This window comes from Lactuca virosa, chromosome 7 (assembly GCF_052849685.1).
Source record: "Lactuca virosa cultivar CGN04683 chromosome 7, Lactuca_virosa_CGN04683_v6, whole genome shotgun sequence".
In the NCBI taxonomy this organism is placed as follows: domain Eukaryota; kingdom Viridiplantae; phylum Streptophyta; class Magnoliopsida; order Asterales; family Asteraceae; genus Lactuca; species Lactuca virosa.
In genome coordinates, this window is record NC_136432.1 from 151450473 (window position 1) to 151470317 (window position 19845).

The window sequence follows — 19845 nt, forward strand, 5'->3', positions numbered from 1 at the left end:
CAGGGGACTGAGTCGGTGACTGAGATCACCAAGATGTTTACCGAGAGGGCTCTGTTTTGTACTATGTTTGCTGCTTCCGAGAAAGCTTAGATGATTCGGTACTTGAACATTCTCAAGACGGGCATCCACTAATTCATGTCCACTCAATGTTATGGTACACTTGTAGAGCTATAGGAAGCCGCGAGGAGGCGGGAGATTGAGATGGAGCTCCAGGAGAGGGTGCGGAGACAGGCTCCGGTGCAGACGCAGCCTGTGGCGAAGCGGTTCAAGGCCGTTGATGTGAGATCTGGGGTCAGAAGGGCTGCACTTGTGGCAAGTGAGGCAAGGTTCATGATGGTTCTTGTCGATCTTCTTTTGGGTGCCATAAATGTGGCAAGGAAGGGCATTATGCTAAGGATTTTCGTCAGCAGGTCCCCGTACCGAGCACTAAGATTTGTTAACAATATGAGCAGATTGGCCATATTAAGGCCAACTGTCCCTTGCTCACTGCGGGACCGGCGCAGGCTCTAGCACCAACTACTTTGAAGATCACAGATGGGCGCCTGGGTAGGGCGGAGCCCCCGAGGGCTTGAGGTCGCACTTTTCAGCTCACAGCGGAGGAGGCCAGGGCAGCGTCGGACGTCGTTACTGGTATGTTTCCATTTATCTTTCTATCAATCATTTTATGGTATGCTTATGTTTATGCTTTTGATAGGTACCTTCTTAGTGAATTCCTTGTCTGCTCTTGTGTTATTCGAATCGGGTGCGATTCAGTCCTTTTTATCTCAGTCTTTTAGTAGGGGTTTCGATACGACCTTAGAGAGCTGGAGTGTCTGTTGCGGGTTTCTATAGCCAACGAACACTGGATTTTCGCATCGAGTGTTTTCCAGGATTGTGTTTTGGAGATATTTGGGGTGCTTTACTCGATTGATCTGATCCCTATTCCCATGGGAGATGTGTGTGTGATTATAGGGATGTACTGGCTGAGTAGATTCGGGGCTATGATCAATTATGAGGGTCAGCGGGTAGTAGTTCGCACCCCAAGTGGGGGAGCACTGGTTATTTATGGAGAGGGTACCAGGTTGGGATCCACCTTCTGTTCTGATGCCATAACTCGATAGTATATTCAACATGGGTGTGTGGGTTATCTTATTTATGTGGTTGATGTCCGAGTTGGGAAGCAAGATTCAGTTTTAGATGTGCCAGTTGTCAAAGAATTTGTTGATGTGTTCCCGAAGGAGTTGCTTGGTGTGCCTCCGGAGAGGCAGGTCAAGTTCAGGATTGATTTGGTTCCGGGTGCGGCCTCAATTGCTAAGGCGCCATAATGATTGGCACCACCGGAGATGCAGTAGTTGTCCTCTCAGCTTCAAGAGTTGTTGAGCAAGCAGTTTATTAGACCAATCAGTTTGTCATGGGGAGCACCGATTTTTTTGTCAAGAAGAAGGATGGTTCACACTGGTTGTGCATTGATTACCGGGAGTTGAATGAGTTGACAGGGAAGAACCGTTATACCCTTCCGCGCATTTATGACCTCTTCGATCAGTTGCAGGGTGCATCTTGGTTCTTCAAGATCGACTTGAGGTCAGGGTATCATTAGATGAGGGTTAGATAGGAGGATGTGGAGAAGACCGCATTTCGGACTCGTTATGGTCATTACGAGTTTGTGGTGATGCCTTTTGGGCTCACCAATGCACCTGTGGCTTTTGTGGATTTAATGAATTGGGTATGCAGTCCGATGCTCGATCGATCAGTCATTGTTTTCATTGATGATATCTTGGTGTATTCCAGGACTAGTGTGCAACATGAGGACCACCTTTGAGAGCTTCTGGGAGTGTTGAGGCGAGAACGACTGTATGCCAAGTTCTCGAAGTGTGAGTTTTGGTTACGAGGGGTCCAGTTCTTGGGGTACCTCATTAACCAAAATGGAATTTTAATCGATCTAGCCAAGATTAAGGTCGTGATGTAGTGGGAGGTTCCGAAGTCTCCCTCGGAGATTAGGAGTTTCTTGGGATTAGGAGGATATTATCGGAGATTTATTCACGATTTCACCAAGATTGCAGTACCTCTCACTCATCTGACGAGGAAGGGCGAGATTTTCGTTGGGGCCTTGAGCAACAGGTGACATTAAAGACTCTGAGACATAAATTGTGTGAGGCCCCAGTGTTGAACCTCCCTGAGGGTGTTGAGGATTTTTGATGCATCCATCACGGGTTTGGGTGCAGTGCTTATGCAACATGGGAGAGTTATTGCTTATGCTTCTCGGCAGCTGAAGCTACATGAGGTCCATTATCCGACTCATGATTTGGATTTGGGGGCAGTAGTGTTTGTTCTCAAGATTTGGCAGCACTACTTGTATAGAGTTCGGTGTACTATTACTATGGATCACAAGAGTTTATGATATCTCATGGATCAACCGAATTTGAATATGAGGCAACGTAGGTGGCTTGACGTGGTCAAAGATTATGACTACGAGATTATGTATCATCTTGGGAAAGCCAACGTGGTGGTCGATGCTTTGAGCCGTAATTCGGCTGGTTCTGCTATTGGGAACCTATGTATGAGGATTTCGATGGATTCACCATTGTTGGATTTGATTAGGGAGGCTCATGCCGAGGAAATCAAGGAGAAAAATCAGAAGCAGGAGAGACTCAGGGGTGAGGATGACGGGTTTGCTACTGACAATCACAGATTATTGACCCAATATAAACGGGTTTGGGTGCCAAATTTTGGTAGGATTAGACAGACTTTATTGGAGGAGGCACACAAGTCCAGGTTTTTGATACACCCTGGAGCCACCAAGATGTATCAAGATTTGAGGCTCAATTATTGGTGGTCATGTATGAAGAGGGAGATAGCTAGGTATGTTGAGAAGTGCTTGACCTGTCGGATAGTCAAGGCTGAGCACCAAAGGCCGCGTGGCAAGTTGCATCCATTTGAGGTTCTCATGTGGAAATGTGAACATATTACTATGGATCTCATCATCAAGCTACCACAGATGGCTAAGGGGGACGATTTAATTTGGGTGATAGTAGATCGATTGACCAAGATTGCCCATTTCTTAGCTATTCGCAAGAGCTCGTCGTCCGAGAAACTAGCCGAATTGTATGTGTATGAGATCGTTGCTTGACATAGTATTCCAGTCCCCATCGTATCAGATTAAGATGTTAGGTTCACATCTCGTTTCTGGCAGAAGTTTCACTAGGAACTGGGTATGAGGTTGCATCTCATCACTGCTTATCATTCGCGGACCGACGGTCAGAGTGAGCTGACCATTCAGACACTTGAGGACATGTTGAGAGCTTGTATCATTGATTTTTGTGGGAGTTGGGACTCCTACCTTCCTTTAGCTGAATTTCCGTACAACAACAACTACCAATCCAGTATCGATGCACCACCTTTCGAGCTCTTCTATGGGAGCAAGTGTCGCACCCCTGTGTGTTGGGGAGAGGTTGGTCATAGGATCATAGGAAAGACTAAGGTAGTCCTTCAGACGACAGAGCTCATCCAACAAATTAGGCAGAGATTTCAGACAGCCCAGAGTCGGCAGAAGAGTTATGCTGACAAGCGTCGATCTGCGTAGGAGTTTCGGGACAGGGACATGGTCTTACTGAAGGTATCACCCTGGAAGGGTGTAATACGCTTCAGAAAGAGGGGCAAGTTGGGCCCCTGATATATTGGGCCATTACGGGTGGTAGCCAGAGTGAGTAAGGAAGCGTATAGATTGGATTTACCTGAGGAGCTCAGCCAGATCCACAACACCTTCCATGTTTTGTAGTTTCGGAAGTGTGTGGTTGATGATTCGGCAGTTGTTCCCATAGGATATATTCAGGTTGATGATCACCTGAATTATTTGGAGAGACATGTGGCAATCCTTGATCGAAAAATGAAGACCTTCCGCAACAAGGTGGTGACTTTAGTCAAGGTTCAGTGGCAGCATCGGAAGGGTTCCGAATGGACATGGGAACCCGAGCCAGAGATGCGAGAGCATTTTCTGGAGTTGTTCACAGCAACAAACTTCGAGGACGAAGTCTAGATCAAGCGGGGGAGAATTGTAACATTCCGATGATGAGGTATTTTCAATTTTAACCCTAAGTATGAATAGTTATTGCATTTTAGCCCTTGTATATAAGAAAGCTTGCAAAATGGCCCACAATGACATTTTTGTAATTTTTTGGCCTGAGGTCAAATACGTTGGGCGTACCTAGCGTACGCAGGGCGTATGTGCATGATCCTCAAACCCTAATTTTTAGGGTTTGGAACCTATATAAACATCATTAACTCTTCATTTCTTTTTCCCTCACTAGCCTCCAACCCTCATTTCTTCCATTGCAACCCTAATCTCTTGTATATGTTCCTTTGAGCTCAAAAGTGTGTGTTTGTGGTGCCTTTGAAGCAAGGTGAAGAAAGAAGCATCAACTTGGAAGACCAAGGCCTCATAGATCCAGGAACACCTCACCTCCAAGCTTCATTTTGAGGTGTTGGGTAGAGTTAGTTTTCGGAGCAAAGATTTATCCAGCTTATGTTCGGACTGAGAGGTGAGTTTTCCTCACTATATTGTGGTTCGAAGGCACCAATGCCGGCCCACTAGGTTATGTATCTTGATTATAGGATAGTGATATGCTAGTATATGATTGACTACTAGATCAGTATGATTATCTTTATTTGTTGGTTATGTGTTTATATTTGTTTGTTATATATGTTGATATATTGTAGAGGGGTTGAGGCAGTTCTGCTTTGTGCTGAAGGTCAAGATACCTAGGGCGGTCCGGATAGACTATAGGCCCTACCAGGCGGTCCAATCATGCCGAAGGCTCGAAGAGTGGTCTAGATAGGGTGTAGGCCCTGCAAGGCGGTCCAGTTAGGCTGAAGGCTCATAATTGCATGCTTTGTTTGTTTGTTTGTTATGTTGTGTGTTGGTACTTTGGGGGAACTCACTAAGCGTTGGCTTTCCGTTTTAGTTTATTGTTTCAGGTACTTCTGAGGATCAAGGGAAAGCAAATGCGTGATCGTGCACATCTTCCTGTTTTTAGTTATTGGGTCTTGGAAAAACTCTGATTTTGAATAATACTTTGGAAACAACGATTTTTTTTGTAAACAATGATGGTTATTGGTTTTTTCTTGAAAGTATTAAATTTTTATGATTTTGGAGTGTTATAGTTCGAACTTCATGTTAAAGAATAACATTATGCATTATAATACATGCAAACATTATTCATTTTATTCTTTTCATATCTCATAGTCATGCATCGTGTTTCACAACATGTCATAAATTCCCTCTTTATATCCTTTCTATTAGGTTCATGTTTTTTTGTGAACAAATTTACCTTTGCAAATCGAGGTACCGTGTATGCCTTTATAAAGGTGGAGTAATCTGGGTATATCTCATCACAAAGGAAGTAATCACATTTGCATATCATGTGTTTTTTTCGGTCATATATCGTTGAAAATGGGGCCTGACCAAGAATATTACGGTTATTGTTTCACGGTGCAACTCCAACGAACGAATGTCATATCCACAAACCCCTAAGATGCAACAGCTTCTAGTATCATAGTCGGCTCACCTATATCATCTCATGTAAATTTATCGTGCCACACATTTGGACAGTTTTCACGCCCAATACGTACAATCAAGGCTACCATTCATTCTTGGAAATCCATGCCTCTATTCATGTGTCAATACAATCTCTCAATACGACGTGCAGTAGGCTTACATAAGTATTCTTTGTGCAAAACCTCATAAACACATGTGCAAAAATGATCTTTACACTCAATTGTGGTCTTATAAGATACTTTTAAGTACTCGTTTGACGCATCAAATGTTATACCGTATCCTAAATATGTAAGTGCAGCCGCACATTTCTTCTATAGCACTAAAGCCTATTCCATCTCTAGCATATGGTTTTTGTTTAAAATATTCATATCGCGCATCTAAAACATAACTATTACATAAAAAATGCCATATTAAGGCGGAAAACGACGTTCGAATGCGTTATCATTATAAAGACAATTATCGGTAAAACAATCACACACCAATAGTTTATGTGTGGCTTAGTGATCTTGATTGACGACTGTTCTTGTATGTGTAACATCCGTACGCTCTTTAACGTTTATGTTCTGCACAACATTAAAGAATATTGTGATAAACTCTTCATCATCATCCAAATCAAAATTTCAAAAAAAAAATATCATACATGTCATATCTTAGGAAGTATAAAAGATAAGAATGGTTTGAAAATATAATTATATGAGGTTGTATTTACAGATAATATTAAAAAAAAAATTGTTGTCGGCTAGTTAACATTAAAATTAAAAAAAAAACATTTCTGCCCTTTAACTGCTGGTCTCGTTAAAACTCCTCTTAACATTTGACCACGACAAAGACGAAGAACGTGACATCGAAGTGGCTTTCACCTGCGTGGTGGGTGCCAATTGAACAACCACAAGCTTTCTTGCTCGGTATTCCGGATGGCTTATGTATATTGTTAAGGTTAGCATTTAATGAACTGTCGAATTGTACAAGTCTGTGGGGATTCTCTGTGGCCTACACGTGTCTTTCTATCATGAAGAACATTGTACATTGTCATGGACCAATCAAGTTTTTCCACAATTGCGAGAGCCCGTGAGGCCATGACTAATTTATTATTATTATTATTATTATTATTATATATATATTAAAATTGTTGAGAAAAGGAACAGTTAATTTGCCACATTTTGTCCAGGTTTTGTCCCTTGAATTACATTTCCGGTCCCTCTATATTGCTTTGTGTGTCACTTCTTTTATATTATTATTAATATATATATTATCCTTTTCTCCCCCTGGACTTTTTATGTTTGTCAATTTTATCACTTTTAATCACTAAAAGTCTGGTCGATATCTCTGATCAATGGTCAACTGTTAAAGGAACGCGACTCATCAGGATGCAGGCTACGTGTCCGTCTTCTATGCATCATCATCTTTTCACCGCCTCCCCGTCCAATTACCTTACAACACTTCAAATCTAACTTTATTCCTTCCCTATCTTCTATTCGACGCATTCTTGATTGAACAAAACCACCTCATCTCTTTCTTATTCTCACTGCTTCGTCTGATGGAGGGCTTTTCCCGGATTCGTTTCTAGCTTTCGCTCCATCTCCACCTTCTAAGTTTTCTAATATGTGTCTTCAGAAAAGAGTCGATTTTCCGTCGGCGACAACAAATCAGACCCTCTTCATTGTCAATCCCATTCTCAATCTTTCAACTTCTACCCAGATGAACGATTAAAATACAGAAAAGGTGCAATCGCAGCAGAGAAAATGGTCCTTCGTGTTCAAGAAGGCGATGTTCCCGTCACCCACTTCGTTATCGCAGTTCTTGAGATTTCTCATGTGTTCTCCATATTCCACTTTTGAAGTTCTACCTACCGTCAACCAAGCCTTCGAAGGTCGATTACAAGTCGCCGCCTCCGTTTCAGGTGATTTTTTCTCATATTCTTCTTCAGTTTTCGTTTAGGCTTTACCCATTTTGTGTAGATCACCCCATCAAAGGTTCGTTTGTTGGTTTCCGATTTGGCTTTTAGCGATCGGTATTCAGTGGTTATCGGCTGGTTTGGAGACAATTTCTTTTGCTTCCACGTGTTGTTGCCTCCTGTGTACAGAGATGCTTACAAATATCCACCACCTCCCTTGATTTACTCTCTCACCATCGTTTACACAACCTTCGTCGACAGAAATATCGAGTGCAATAACAAATAGAAGACAACAGGATGGAGAGGAAGACCACACAGCTCCAATGGACGTGCAGGTAACCGCTTTCACTAGCATCGACAACATAATGGAAGGAAGGTATCACGAAAGTGCTCATCGCCCTTCCGCAACCTCCGTGCTCCCTTCTTGCGATCAATTTTTTTTTGAAAACTTGACGAAATCGTAATCAATTTCTTACCCCCAGGCAGAAACCCTAGAATTCCACGAATGAAAGTAGGATCGGCCTGTATTGGTCAGTTGCGGCTGAGTTGGCAAGGGTTTACCAGAGCAGTAGACATTGATTTTCATATTTTGGAAGCTATAGTTAAGTTCAAGGTAAAAATGATTTGGGGGCTTTCAATTTTTGCTACAATCTGATTTCATAAGGACCTAGCATGTAATGTGTTCGATTTTACTTGCATTTTTTGGGATTGTTATTTATGCAGGTACTGTGAACTCAAGTTCTAGGTCAAAGGGCTTCTTCATTACATTTTCATACTGGTTTCTATCCTCCTCAAAGTAGATAGTGCAAAGAACAATCTCAACCTCTTCGAATTCATTAGATGTAAGTATAATTTTTTTTTTGGAATCCATGTTAGAAGTTATATTGTAATTTGGTTTTGTTAAATTTGTCGATTTCATGGTGTTTGATTCTCAAATAACCTGTTTACACTTTATCTCTTACAATTTTGGATTGTTAGTCTTAAAATTATTCTGAAATTTGGTTATGCTTTTGCTTATTGAAAATACTTTATTAATGCTATTTTGCACTGATACAATGGTAAATTACTAAATTGGTGATTATAAGGGATTCGATTTGAAGTCCGATTCCGATTCCGATTCCGATATTGTTTGATATAAATTTTGTGTTTGGTTAACACTTTTTATATATACAAATTTACAACTAGATCATATTGAATATTATTATATTAAAAGTAATGATATCTTTTTGTGTAGCAGACATGGGCTTGAAATCAAATATGCTTATGAACATCTTTGCGGGACTTGAAACTGTTGGCTTCACAATACAAATGGTAATTAAAATATTTACTTATTATTTACTATCAAAACCATGCTTCATATCTCACAAATTGAATTCGTAAGACTGTCATTAGAAAAATTTGAAGAAACTGATTAAGCACACCACGTGTTCGATAAAATGCATAGTTGAAATTTGGGTATTTGTAAAAAGTTTTATCTATACAATTGAATCAATGCAGCGGTCCGATTGCTAAAAAGTTCCTCCTATGTTTCTTTCATTTTCTGGTGTGATTTATTTTGAACGAAAATGTTATAAGTGTCTCTTATATGTAGTTTATGACTGCATAGAAGATCTTCTGAATGTGTATGTTTAATTTTAACAGTTTTTGATTAAAGCAAACACAACCAATCACTAAATAGTGATTTTAACAGTTTTTTTCCAAAATGCCCATGCATATTGTTTTTTTGATAAAAAAAATAACAACTGTAACAGTTTTGACCAAAATGCCACTACATACTGTTCTTTTAGTAAAAAAAAAACTGTGATTATAACATTTTTTGTCCAAAATGCCCCTGCATACTGTTTTTTTGATAAAAAATTTATTTTAACACTTTTGACCGAACTGCCCCTACATAGTCTTCTTTTGTTAAAAAAATAGTTATTTTAAGAGTTTTTGATGGGAATGCCCTTACATACATTTACTTTTTATTAAAAAATAATGATTTTAACGTTATTTGTCCAAAATGCCCCTATATAATGTTTTTTGGGTAAAAAATTAATGATTTTATACTTTTTGACCAAACTGCCCCTCAATACAGTTTTTTTGGTGAAAGTTAGTGATTTTAACAGTTTATCCATTGGTGCAAATCTAATCTTCTATATCAATTGATCAATGGATTGACACTTTTAGTTTAGTTTAATATTATTACAAGGTTTCATGGAAGTTGTTAATCTCTTTTTGATTGGCACCTGGATACCATGCATGTGACTACTAAATTAATATTATACTAGATACCATAGATGTGACTATATATAATAAAAAAATGAATGAAAGTAAGTTGCTATTTTTTTCTAATAAGTCATTTTAAGTTGTATAAAAAACTGCTGAAAGTTTGGTCTCTGTTGATGCCAGCATCCAATCTTATTTTTGATGGTGTTGAGAGGCGAAAGAGATACAATACGGTTTCATTTAAGGAAATCCATATGTAAACTATCAAACTGAAGGTAATCGAGGTTTATTTTTATTTATTTTTGTTTTTTACTTGCTTCCTCGAGATTGGGCTACTAGCCCACTATCTTGGAATTGCAATGTATCTTTTCGTCCAATAAAATCTTTTAACTTAATATTTTAATATGCGATTAATGTATATTTCAGAAGTTTTAGTTTTTCGATTTGCACTTCTTTTAAGAGGTTGGAATTGAAATTAATGCTTTTGCAAGCACATCCGAATGTTGAAATAAATGAAATCTGGAACTCAAATTTGTTTGTTCAAAGGTGAGGATGATACGGAAATATATAAAACTGAATTCGCCAATTTTTATATACATTAATTAATGGTTTCTTTTATTACTTTTTTTAGTAACAACCAGGAGATGTGGTGGAGTCGCCAGTACACACGACTGAGTGTGACTCTGGAATGAATGATTCTGATGTTGGTATGAAAGAATAAGCAACTGCTTCTGACGACAAAGCAGCAGATGGGATTGACCTTAAAAATGAAAAAAAGACAAATTTATGAATCTCTTCCCAGTACACTTCACTGGAAGAGGAGGACTTAGAGAATACCAAATTTATTTCCTACCTTTGACGCTGAATATGATTTAACAAAATTAGATCTAGGGAAACCAGCAGGGGAGCATGTTCTTGCTCAGCTGAAAATACATTGTTATTCAAACATTTTTTCCTCCCGAATAAACAATCAACCATGTAGTGCATGTAAACCCCCTTTGGAAATGGTTTATTCAAAATCCGACCCCCGCAACGCGGGGGCACATTTCTAGTTATTATTAATTGTTTGAGAAGAGTTGAGGGATTGAACTTTCAATCATATTGGTATACCATAATTATATTTTTAAATTATGTTAGTTTTATAGACGATACTTAAATTCTAATTCATTTGAGTTAAGGTTTTTTTATACTATAAATTACATTATAATGCTTTAACCCTATAGTGTATCTAACATTACATATGGTGTTGGTGAATACTGAATAGTGTAACACTAAATATAGTGTTATATTATTCATTAACACTAAATATAATGTTGTATTATTCATCAATACTAAATATAGAATATAGTGATGAAAATTCATTTGTATAATTTGGTCCTTTAATTTTGAATTTAGTTATATTTTGTTTATTTTATATAATTATAAGGTTTATATAATAATGTTATCATATTTAATAATTTAAAATGCTATAGATATTGAAATAAAGCTTACAATTACATATTACAATTTTATAGATATTGTACAAGTACAAAAGACATATATATTATAATCCTAGAAATTAAAGTCACAATAAGCATATATAGTATTAAAATATTAAAGCATGTGTAATATTTTTAATATACAAAATGTTTTAATTGGCCATTTGTGGAAAAACTATTTCAATGTATAATTTTGTAGTACTTTTTTTTATATGCATGTGTAATATTTTCAAAATGCATCTGTTATCTTTATTTATATTTGTGTCAAATATAACTTTGTTTTGTTTAATAAAACCGTTTACGATGTTTTGTTTATAAATATTTGATAATATAATTTATTAAGCATTTTTAATAAAAGTATATTAGTCAAGTTTATAAAACCTAATAAATATAAAGGTTGTTTTTATAAAGCTATAAAAGTTGGATAAACAAAAAGTTATCTAAAATATTCTTTTTAATGTTAAATATATTATAATAGGTTGAAAGAATTTAATATTTATAATATTTTTTACACTATAATTATATAGTATAATGTAAAAAAAATGTTACAGATTAATAATTTTTCAATTAAACTAATAGTTAGTTTAGATTAATAATTTTTCAATTTCTTTCTTACCTCCATCTTTACATAAGTTTAAATAAAATATTAAAATATATTTATGTTTAGATAGTATTTTAATAAAAATTATAAATTCAACTATTTTATTAAAATGACATTATTGTTGTCTTTTCAAAGTCATTCACATATTATAAAAGTTTTGTTAAAAGAATTTACAAAAAATAATTTGTATCTTTTCTTTCTTCCAAAAATCATCATATTTTTAAGAAAAAAAAACTTTTTTCAGAGCTCACCATACTTTCTAACAATTAAATATAGGTTTGTTTGTTTTTTTCTGGAAAAAAATGTTTGTAGTCTACGACCCACATCTATAGACCTCTACAATAGAAGAGATGGACCAAACAACTGCCGTCTGAAAAAAAAAGAATGTTTGTTTTTTATTGTATGCATATTGCATAAATAAACAAAAATTTAAATAATCTGGTTTTAAACTAAAAAGAGTTTTCCAATACTTTTATGGTTTTTCTATAAATAGTTAACAAGTTTAGATCAATTTTTATGTATTATTGTATAAAAAATGAAACAAAATGAGAAAAAAATAGTGGATATATTTGATAAAAACTAATAAGCTCTGGCTGTAAAGTTATATACCTAAATATTGTAATTAGGTATTAAAGAATTTGACACAAACTATAAATGGAAATAAACTTCGATTTCAAAATGAAAATTTTCAAAATTTTTATTTTACATTTATTTAATTAAATCAATTAAAAACTTACCAAAAATATTTTTCCAAAGAAATAGATGATGTTACATTAAATATATATATTTTTATAGAACTTCGCACAAAAAATATTACACAATATTTGTTGGGGATTATTAGCATCAAGTACACATTACATAGGTAGCGGAAAAATCAAAACTTAATATACCTAAGTGCACATGCAACTTAGGATGTAATTTTTACTATTATAGCATCGTAGTTTTAAAAAAACAATAAAAGAAAACTAACCTGTTGTTCACTTCCTTGTGATCTCGTACGTGTCAGTTTGCTGCAAGATGAAGGATCCAAAGAAGAATCTGTGTAATAGGCCTGCACACCAAATAGCAAAAGGGATACCACAAATTAGGGTTTATCCTTATCTGAATGAATTAAACTTTATCCCTATCCATAGGCCAACAAAATCGTCCATTTATGAGCGTCCAGAAGATTCTGGAATATTCCACTCAATCCCTATGATTAATTAATATTCAACATCTTTTAATTATTTAAATCCTTTTAATTAATTTACCAAAATAATTTCTAATTAATTTAAATTCCTTAATAAATTAGCACATTATTAAACTCTATTTCCTTATGATATTTGGGTCATGTGGCCAACACAAAAGGACTATGTTATTATTAGAAATATTACCAAAATAGTTAATGACCTTGGACACAATTTCCTATAGTTTCACACTTATACAGGTCGTCAAGTTTTTGCGATCAAATATTTCACTAACAATTAACAGAGAGAAGTCATTTATGCAACTGTCAAACTTTGATTAGAATTCGTTCCTTAGACAAGTGATCAATTTTATTCATTGTTCGAGATATCTCTATGAACATGAGTCATGGATATGACTTAATCTTATTGTTCAACATTCTATTTCCCGCTTATTGATTTTTGACATTACATCTGACAACTAAATCGAATACATCAATTAAGTCAGGACTCGACTAAGAACTTCAGATGTCAGCACCAAATCACGAGTTACCCATAGATATCGCTTCCCAGTTACGAGAAGGAACAAATAAAAATAAACTTTGACTACATAGTTTTTGCCCACTCATCGAATCATATATGGAAATACCCTTTATGACTACTAGTTATGGATAGCATTGGAGCACACCAATGCACAACAAATGTTGTAAAAAAAACCCCATATGTATCTAGGTTTGAAGAATAAAATATATTGTCACTTAAAATTAATCTCTAAGTGCAGGTTGTTCCAATACTTAAAATCTCTATTTCAAGTACTCAATGCAGTATTGGAGCAATCCTAATTGAAATTCCCAAAACATCTTTTGGTCAATCAAACAGTACTCATAACAGTCTTTAATACCAACATTCACTCATGAGAATGTGACCAATTGTAGAGTTTTGAAGATAATTAAACATTCTAGAAGTGGTTTAAAACATGCAAAAGTAAAACTCAATATTTGAAACAACAAGACTTTGATAGCAAACTAAAACTCTTTATTAAGACTCTTCGAAATGAACATAAAAATTGTTACAATTCATACTGGAAAGTGTTTCTGTAACATACACAATCTGTTATTTTATATTATATGAATTTGAGTATTAAGTTCTAACAGATAGTTTTTACTAGAATTAAAGTAAAACTATGTTTAGAATCACTCGGAAAATATTGTAAGTCTTATGAGATTCCAGTCAATAGTCAACTATTGAAATTAACGAAAATATAAAGTTGGAAATAAATGTTATTGAAAGTTGTAGATAATTTCGTTAGAAACATTTAGGCGAAAACCTCATTGAAATCCGAGTTATAACGAAGAAGTTATGAATAATCGAAGATCCGCGACAAAACCGGCAAACACTATTTAGCGTAAAAAGTGAGTTTTCGATAAAATACTTTTTAGCTTTAGTGATGTAAATGAAAGTCGCAGTATTCGTTAAACCGAGAACTTTCATAAAAAGAACGTCAAAATCTGACTTCGTATGAGGACGTTATGATTTTCTAAGATTCGGTATAGCAGTAGACAGCTAAAAAACTCGAAATAAAGATCGAGCGATATTTAGGCAATGCAACCTAAACGAGAATCGAAGGTCTCGTCAATAGTAGTATAACGGTAAAAAGACAGACGAAAACGAACGTCGGATGAAGAAGTTATGAATTTTTAACGAACTTTTTCTGTCTCGGCCTGTTAAAAATATAATATTAAAAATGAAGTCGAAATTAGCCGACGGAGTCTAAACGAAAGTTGTAGAGCATAATTTTACCTACGTGTGCATATAAAGAACGTCAAAAATAGAGATTGTATGCGAAAGATACAAATTTTAGAAGTTTCAGGCACAAACTTCAAGGTCTGGTCCGAGGGTGTACGCCCAGCGTACTCGAACTAGGTCAGTAATGGGCCACGTCGCCTCACTCTTCTGACACATGAAACGCATCGTACCCTCTTGACACGTCCGAGGCCTGGATTCCGAACCAGTGACACGTTACTAGTACGCCCCGCGCACGAGGTGTACGCCTCACGTTCTCGGAGGTACGTTCAACGTACGAGGGCCAGACTCTCCCCTATAAATAGATTGCGAAGGTCTCCGGTTTATGTTACAAATTTTGATATTCCTTCACTCTCTATCACCTTTTAAGCCACTTTTAACACCCCCGAAGCCTAGGGATCGTTCCCGACACCCGAAGCAAGTCCCGACGCCCCGAAGTTCCCAAGAAAATCACATTTCAAGTTGAAACTCTGCCCGTATAAAGCCCCGGTTTTCAACTAAAATCCCCGATTTCGTAAAAGAAAGTTATATATATAAACGAAGTGCTGTCCGAATCGTGTAGCACTCGGTTCCGGGTATGTATTTCAATATAAAAGATATTCATGTTTATAAAGGAACTCGACGAGTAGGTGGCCCTACTCGACGAGTCGAGACGGTTCTGGACGCGGGATTTAAATGACCTACTCGACGAGTCGGGTATCTTGACTCGGCGAGTAGGCATGTCTGACGGAAACCCTAATTTCACAGGTTTAGACCCCTATTTAAAGGATCTTATCATCCTTATGGCCTCCCTTACCACTCCCACAGCGTCCAGAAAACCCTAGCTTGCTATCTTAAGCCTTGTGAGTGTTAGAGTGCCATTTTTTAGTAAATTTGTGTGATTTGAAGCTTGAGTGAAGAAAAGAAAGAAGGAGGGCTTCAAGAGAAGATTGTAGATCCAGAAGTGGTGTTCCATTTTCAGTCTACTTGAGGTATAAAGCTGAAACCGTGTCTATCCATTGCTTAGATCTAGATTAGGGCCATTTTCTTCCTTTCTCTAAGCGATAATGATAAAGGATTCGGATTTGAGTGCAATCTTGGGTTTGCACTTCAGATCTGAGGCATTGGAAGGTCCCCATGGCATAAAGGTGCCAACTCTATGGCCATGGGAGACTCAAGCTTCTTAGATGTGCCTTTTTGTGACTTTTAAGCCAAGAATCCTCTTGCATGGATGTAAAAATAGAAGCTTTACGTGAAAAAGGGGTCCTAGAAGGTCAGATCTATAACTTGGAGTTGTTTAGACCCACTGAAATTGACTGAAAGATTTTGGACAAAAGGGACTCGGCGAGTCGGTTGAAGACGGTCCCGATGTCATGATTGAAGGAGGACTCGTCGAGCTCTTGCCAGACTCGACGAGTAGAATCGGGGATTTTAGTCTTCTGATAGGATAGGGACTCGACGAGTTGGTGGACCAACTCGGCGAGTCAGACCTTTGGATGTTGACTTTGACCAGGTTGACCTTGAATAGGGTCTGGCTTTGGCTTTGACCCGACATTGACTTTGACCAAGGGTAAAATGGTCATTTTACCCATATAGGGATTATCAGATTTTGACTCAGTATTATTTGGTATTATTAGTCGGGGAGCAGTGAGAGCAGCTGTTAGAGATTCCTCACCCGAGATTGTGCACTCAGCTCATCGAGGTGAGTTACCTTCCAGTAGAGGTGGGTATAAGGCCACAATGTCGGCCCACCAGTAGGAGTTGTTATAGGATGATTGTCTGTGTGATAATTGTCTGGTTTGCCATTGTCTGAGATGTTATATGCCAGGATGTTGTGATTATATGATGTTCAATTGTTGATATATTTGTTGGTTACCGGTTGAAAGATAGCAACGGCGGATACCGGTTGAAAGATACCGATGGTGGTTACCGGTTGAAAGATACCGATGGTAGATACCGGTTGAAAGATACCGAGGACAAATACCGGTTGAAAGATACCGATGATTTTATGCGGTATGTGGTATGATGGGGGAACTCACTAAGCTTTGTGCTTACGGTTTTCAGTTTTGGTTTCAGGTACATCTTCCTCTCGGGGAAAGGAGTCGGCTTGACTGCAGCGCATTACACACACGCATACTTTCCGCACCATGTTGATCTTGGGATTGCACTCTGACATTTCTACTTTATTTGGCATGTTTTATGATGATGGGCCTACGGGCTATAGATTTTATATATGATATCGATGATGTTTTCTATAAATAAGTTTATCACAAACTAATCCAAAATGAAATTTTTGGTCATGAATTTTGGGATGTTACAAGTTGGTATCAGAGCCTTGGTTTGAGGGATTCGGATACACTCTCGGGCGTGTCTGAACTCAAACTAAGGACTTGATATGGAATTTTTCAAGAAGTAAAATAATTTTTATAAAGGATTTGAAAAGAACAAAGTGTGTGATGGGTGCAATCAGCCGAGCTCAAGTAAGTACCCCAAAATACCCATACAAGTTTATGTTGTGATATGAAATGTTTATGAGATTCACATGCTAGATTAGGGCTAACGATCTAGAAAAGATGCATGTTATGCCTGCTATGTGTACGTAAGGACTGCATGCTAGAATAGGGCTAGGGATCTAGGAAGATGCCTGTTATGCCTTCTGTATATGCTTACTGAGTTACGTATAGCCTGGATAGGATAGGCTCAGTTTGGGTTACTTAATGCCCGAATGCTGCTTGCTTTGTGCTAATAGAAGTTCTAGCTCTCTTCAGTTAACTAGTAAACGAATACGTTACACTACATATTACAAGGACTAAATAATTTCAGAAGGTGAGGTCTAGTTCTATTCCGCAGCTCTTGTTTGAGTCTAACCGTTGTAGGGTAGGACCTCTCATTCGAAGAATTATCTGGTCTTAGTGATATGTAGTGGTATTCGCGAGTTAGTTAAGTGAAGGTAGCAGGAACTTCTTATGCAGCTCATGGCAGAGAGTGGATTGGAGAGTTACACTAGGGTAAGCCTAGGATGAGATGAGCTAAGAAATTAGTAGTATGGGAAGGGACTTGGTGAAATCAAAGCAGCCCTTGAGGAAAGTACGGATAGATGTGGAAGGTAGTATGGGCCCGTACTTCTGAAAGCAGAGGATCCGTACTCGAGTCAAGGAGGGCTGAGACAGAACCAGGAAACTTGTGGAGTATGTGAACCACCCGAGATTATGCTTTGGTTCTGACGGTTATGTGTTTTGTTTCAGAATGGTGATGATCACGCGACATGGAGGGGGAGGTTCAGGATCGGGGTCTGGGTCAGGATCCGGCTCAGGGTCAGGTGACGAGCCGATTGATGAGAGACTACATGAGTTCATTGCTTCTGAGATCACGAGAGGCATCCTTGAGTCGACCCCGGTGATTTTTGGGTCGATCAAGGAAGAGATCATCGAGTTGATGGAGGATCGCCTCTGGGCATTCCGGAGCGACATGGCGTCTAGCCAGCCAGGGGTGCGTACACTGTCCTTCAAGGACTTCAGGGGATGTGGAGCGCCAGACTTCCACGGGGTGAAAGACCCCATCGCTGCCAGGAGATGGATAGCAGACATGGAGTCTGCCCAGTTAACTAGCTTTTGCCCTGAGGGGTCGAAGATTCGGTATGCTGCTGGATGTTTGAGGGATAGGGCTAGAGATTGGTGGGAGTCAGTGGGTGATTCCTTGGGAGCCTCGGCAATTGAGGCTATGACCTGGTCTGATTTCGTTGCCAGGTTACGTGCAAAGTTTGCTCTGGCCGTGGAGCTTTAGCAGCTGGCCACAGAGTTCTTGGATATGAGGCAGACTTCAGAGACGGTGGCGGAGATTGCCGCCAAGTTTCATGAGAGGGCTTTGTTGGTACCCTAGTATGTGGGGGACGAGGATATGAGGAGGACTCAATATCACGACATGTTGAGGGCTGATATACGAGAGCATGTCAGCTTCTCAGCATGTCCGACCCTGGATTCCATGATTGCTAGGGCGAGGGAGAGGGAGATTGATCTGGAGCACATCCGGAAGAGGAAGGTTGAGGAGGGTCAGACGACAGGGGTTTCGGGAAAGAAACCCAGGGGATTCGACCCTAGGTCGAAGGGCCAGCAGGGCCGGAGCCGCTGTGGGAAGTGCGACAGAGCTCATGAGGGGGTGTGTCGGACTATGGGTTCAGGCTGCTACAAGTGCGGCAAGACTGGGCACTACGGTAGGGATTGCACTGCTCCTACCCCCACTTTTCAGATGTCAGACCTGATTTGCTTCCATTGAATCAGAAGGGCCATAAAAAGGCCAATTGCCCTCAGTTGACAGCCGTAGCAGCATCGCCAGTGAAGGCGCCAGCTCCAGCGACCCTGCAGATTACGGATGGCCGGTAGGGAAAGGCAGAGGCCCCAGTGGTGAGGAGTCGGGCCTTTCAGCTGACTACAAAGGAGGCTCGTACTGCACCCGATGTGGTGACTGGTATGATTTCTTTCCCTTAACTTTTATTATATGTTGTTATGATATTGATATCCATGTTGCCTGTTGTTTAGGATCGTTCCATGTGAACGGAATCCCTGTTCAGATGTTGTTTGACTCAGGTGCCACTCGATCATTCGTCTCTCTTGCACTCAGCAAGAGGTTCCCTGAGTTATCGGGCATGTTAGATTTTCCCCTTGAGGTTGAGATTGCAGACGACCGAACAGTTCGGGCGTCAGAGGTTTATAGAGATTGTGTTATGAGGCTGTTTGAGGAACGCTACTTAGTAGACCTGGTTCCCATTCCGTTGCGTGTGAACAAGGTCATCATCGGCATGGATTGGTTGAGCCCCAACAAGGTTGTGATCGACTGCGCGCAACAGTTGGTACGAGTGAGGACCCCGAGTGGGGGAGAGCTGGTGATACAGGGTGAAAGACCGCAGCGTGGGCCAGTACTATGTTCCGCAGCGAGGGCTAGGCGCTACATTCAGCAGGGTTGCGCAGGGTATGTCGCCTATGTTATGGATACCCGGGAGGCTGGTAAGGCGACGGTGAGCGACGTACCGATGGTGAGAGAGTACGCGGACGTATTCCCGGAGGAGCTGCCTGGGATACCCCCAGAACGACAGGTGGAGTTCAGGATCGACCTAGTCCCTGGTGCGGCTCCGATAGCCAAGGCACCATATCGGTTGGCTCCTCCCGAGATGCAAGAGTTGTCTACGCAGCTGC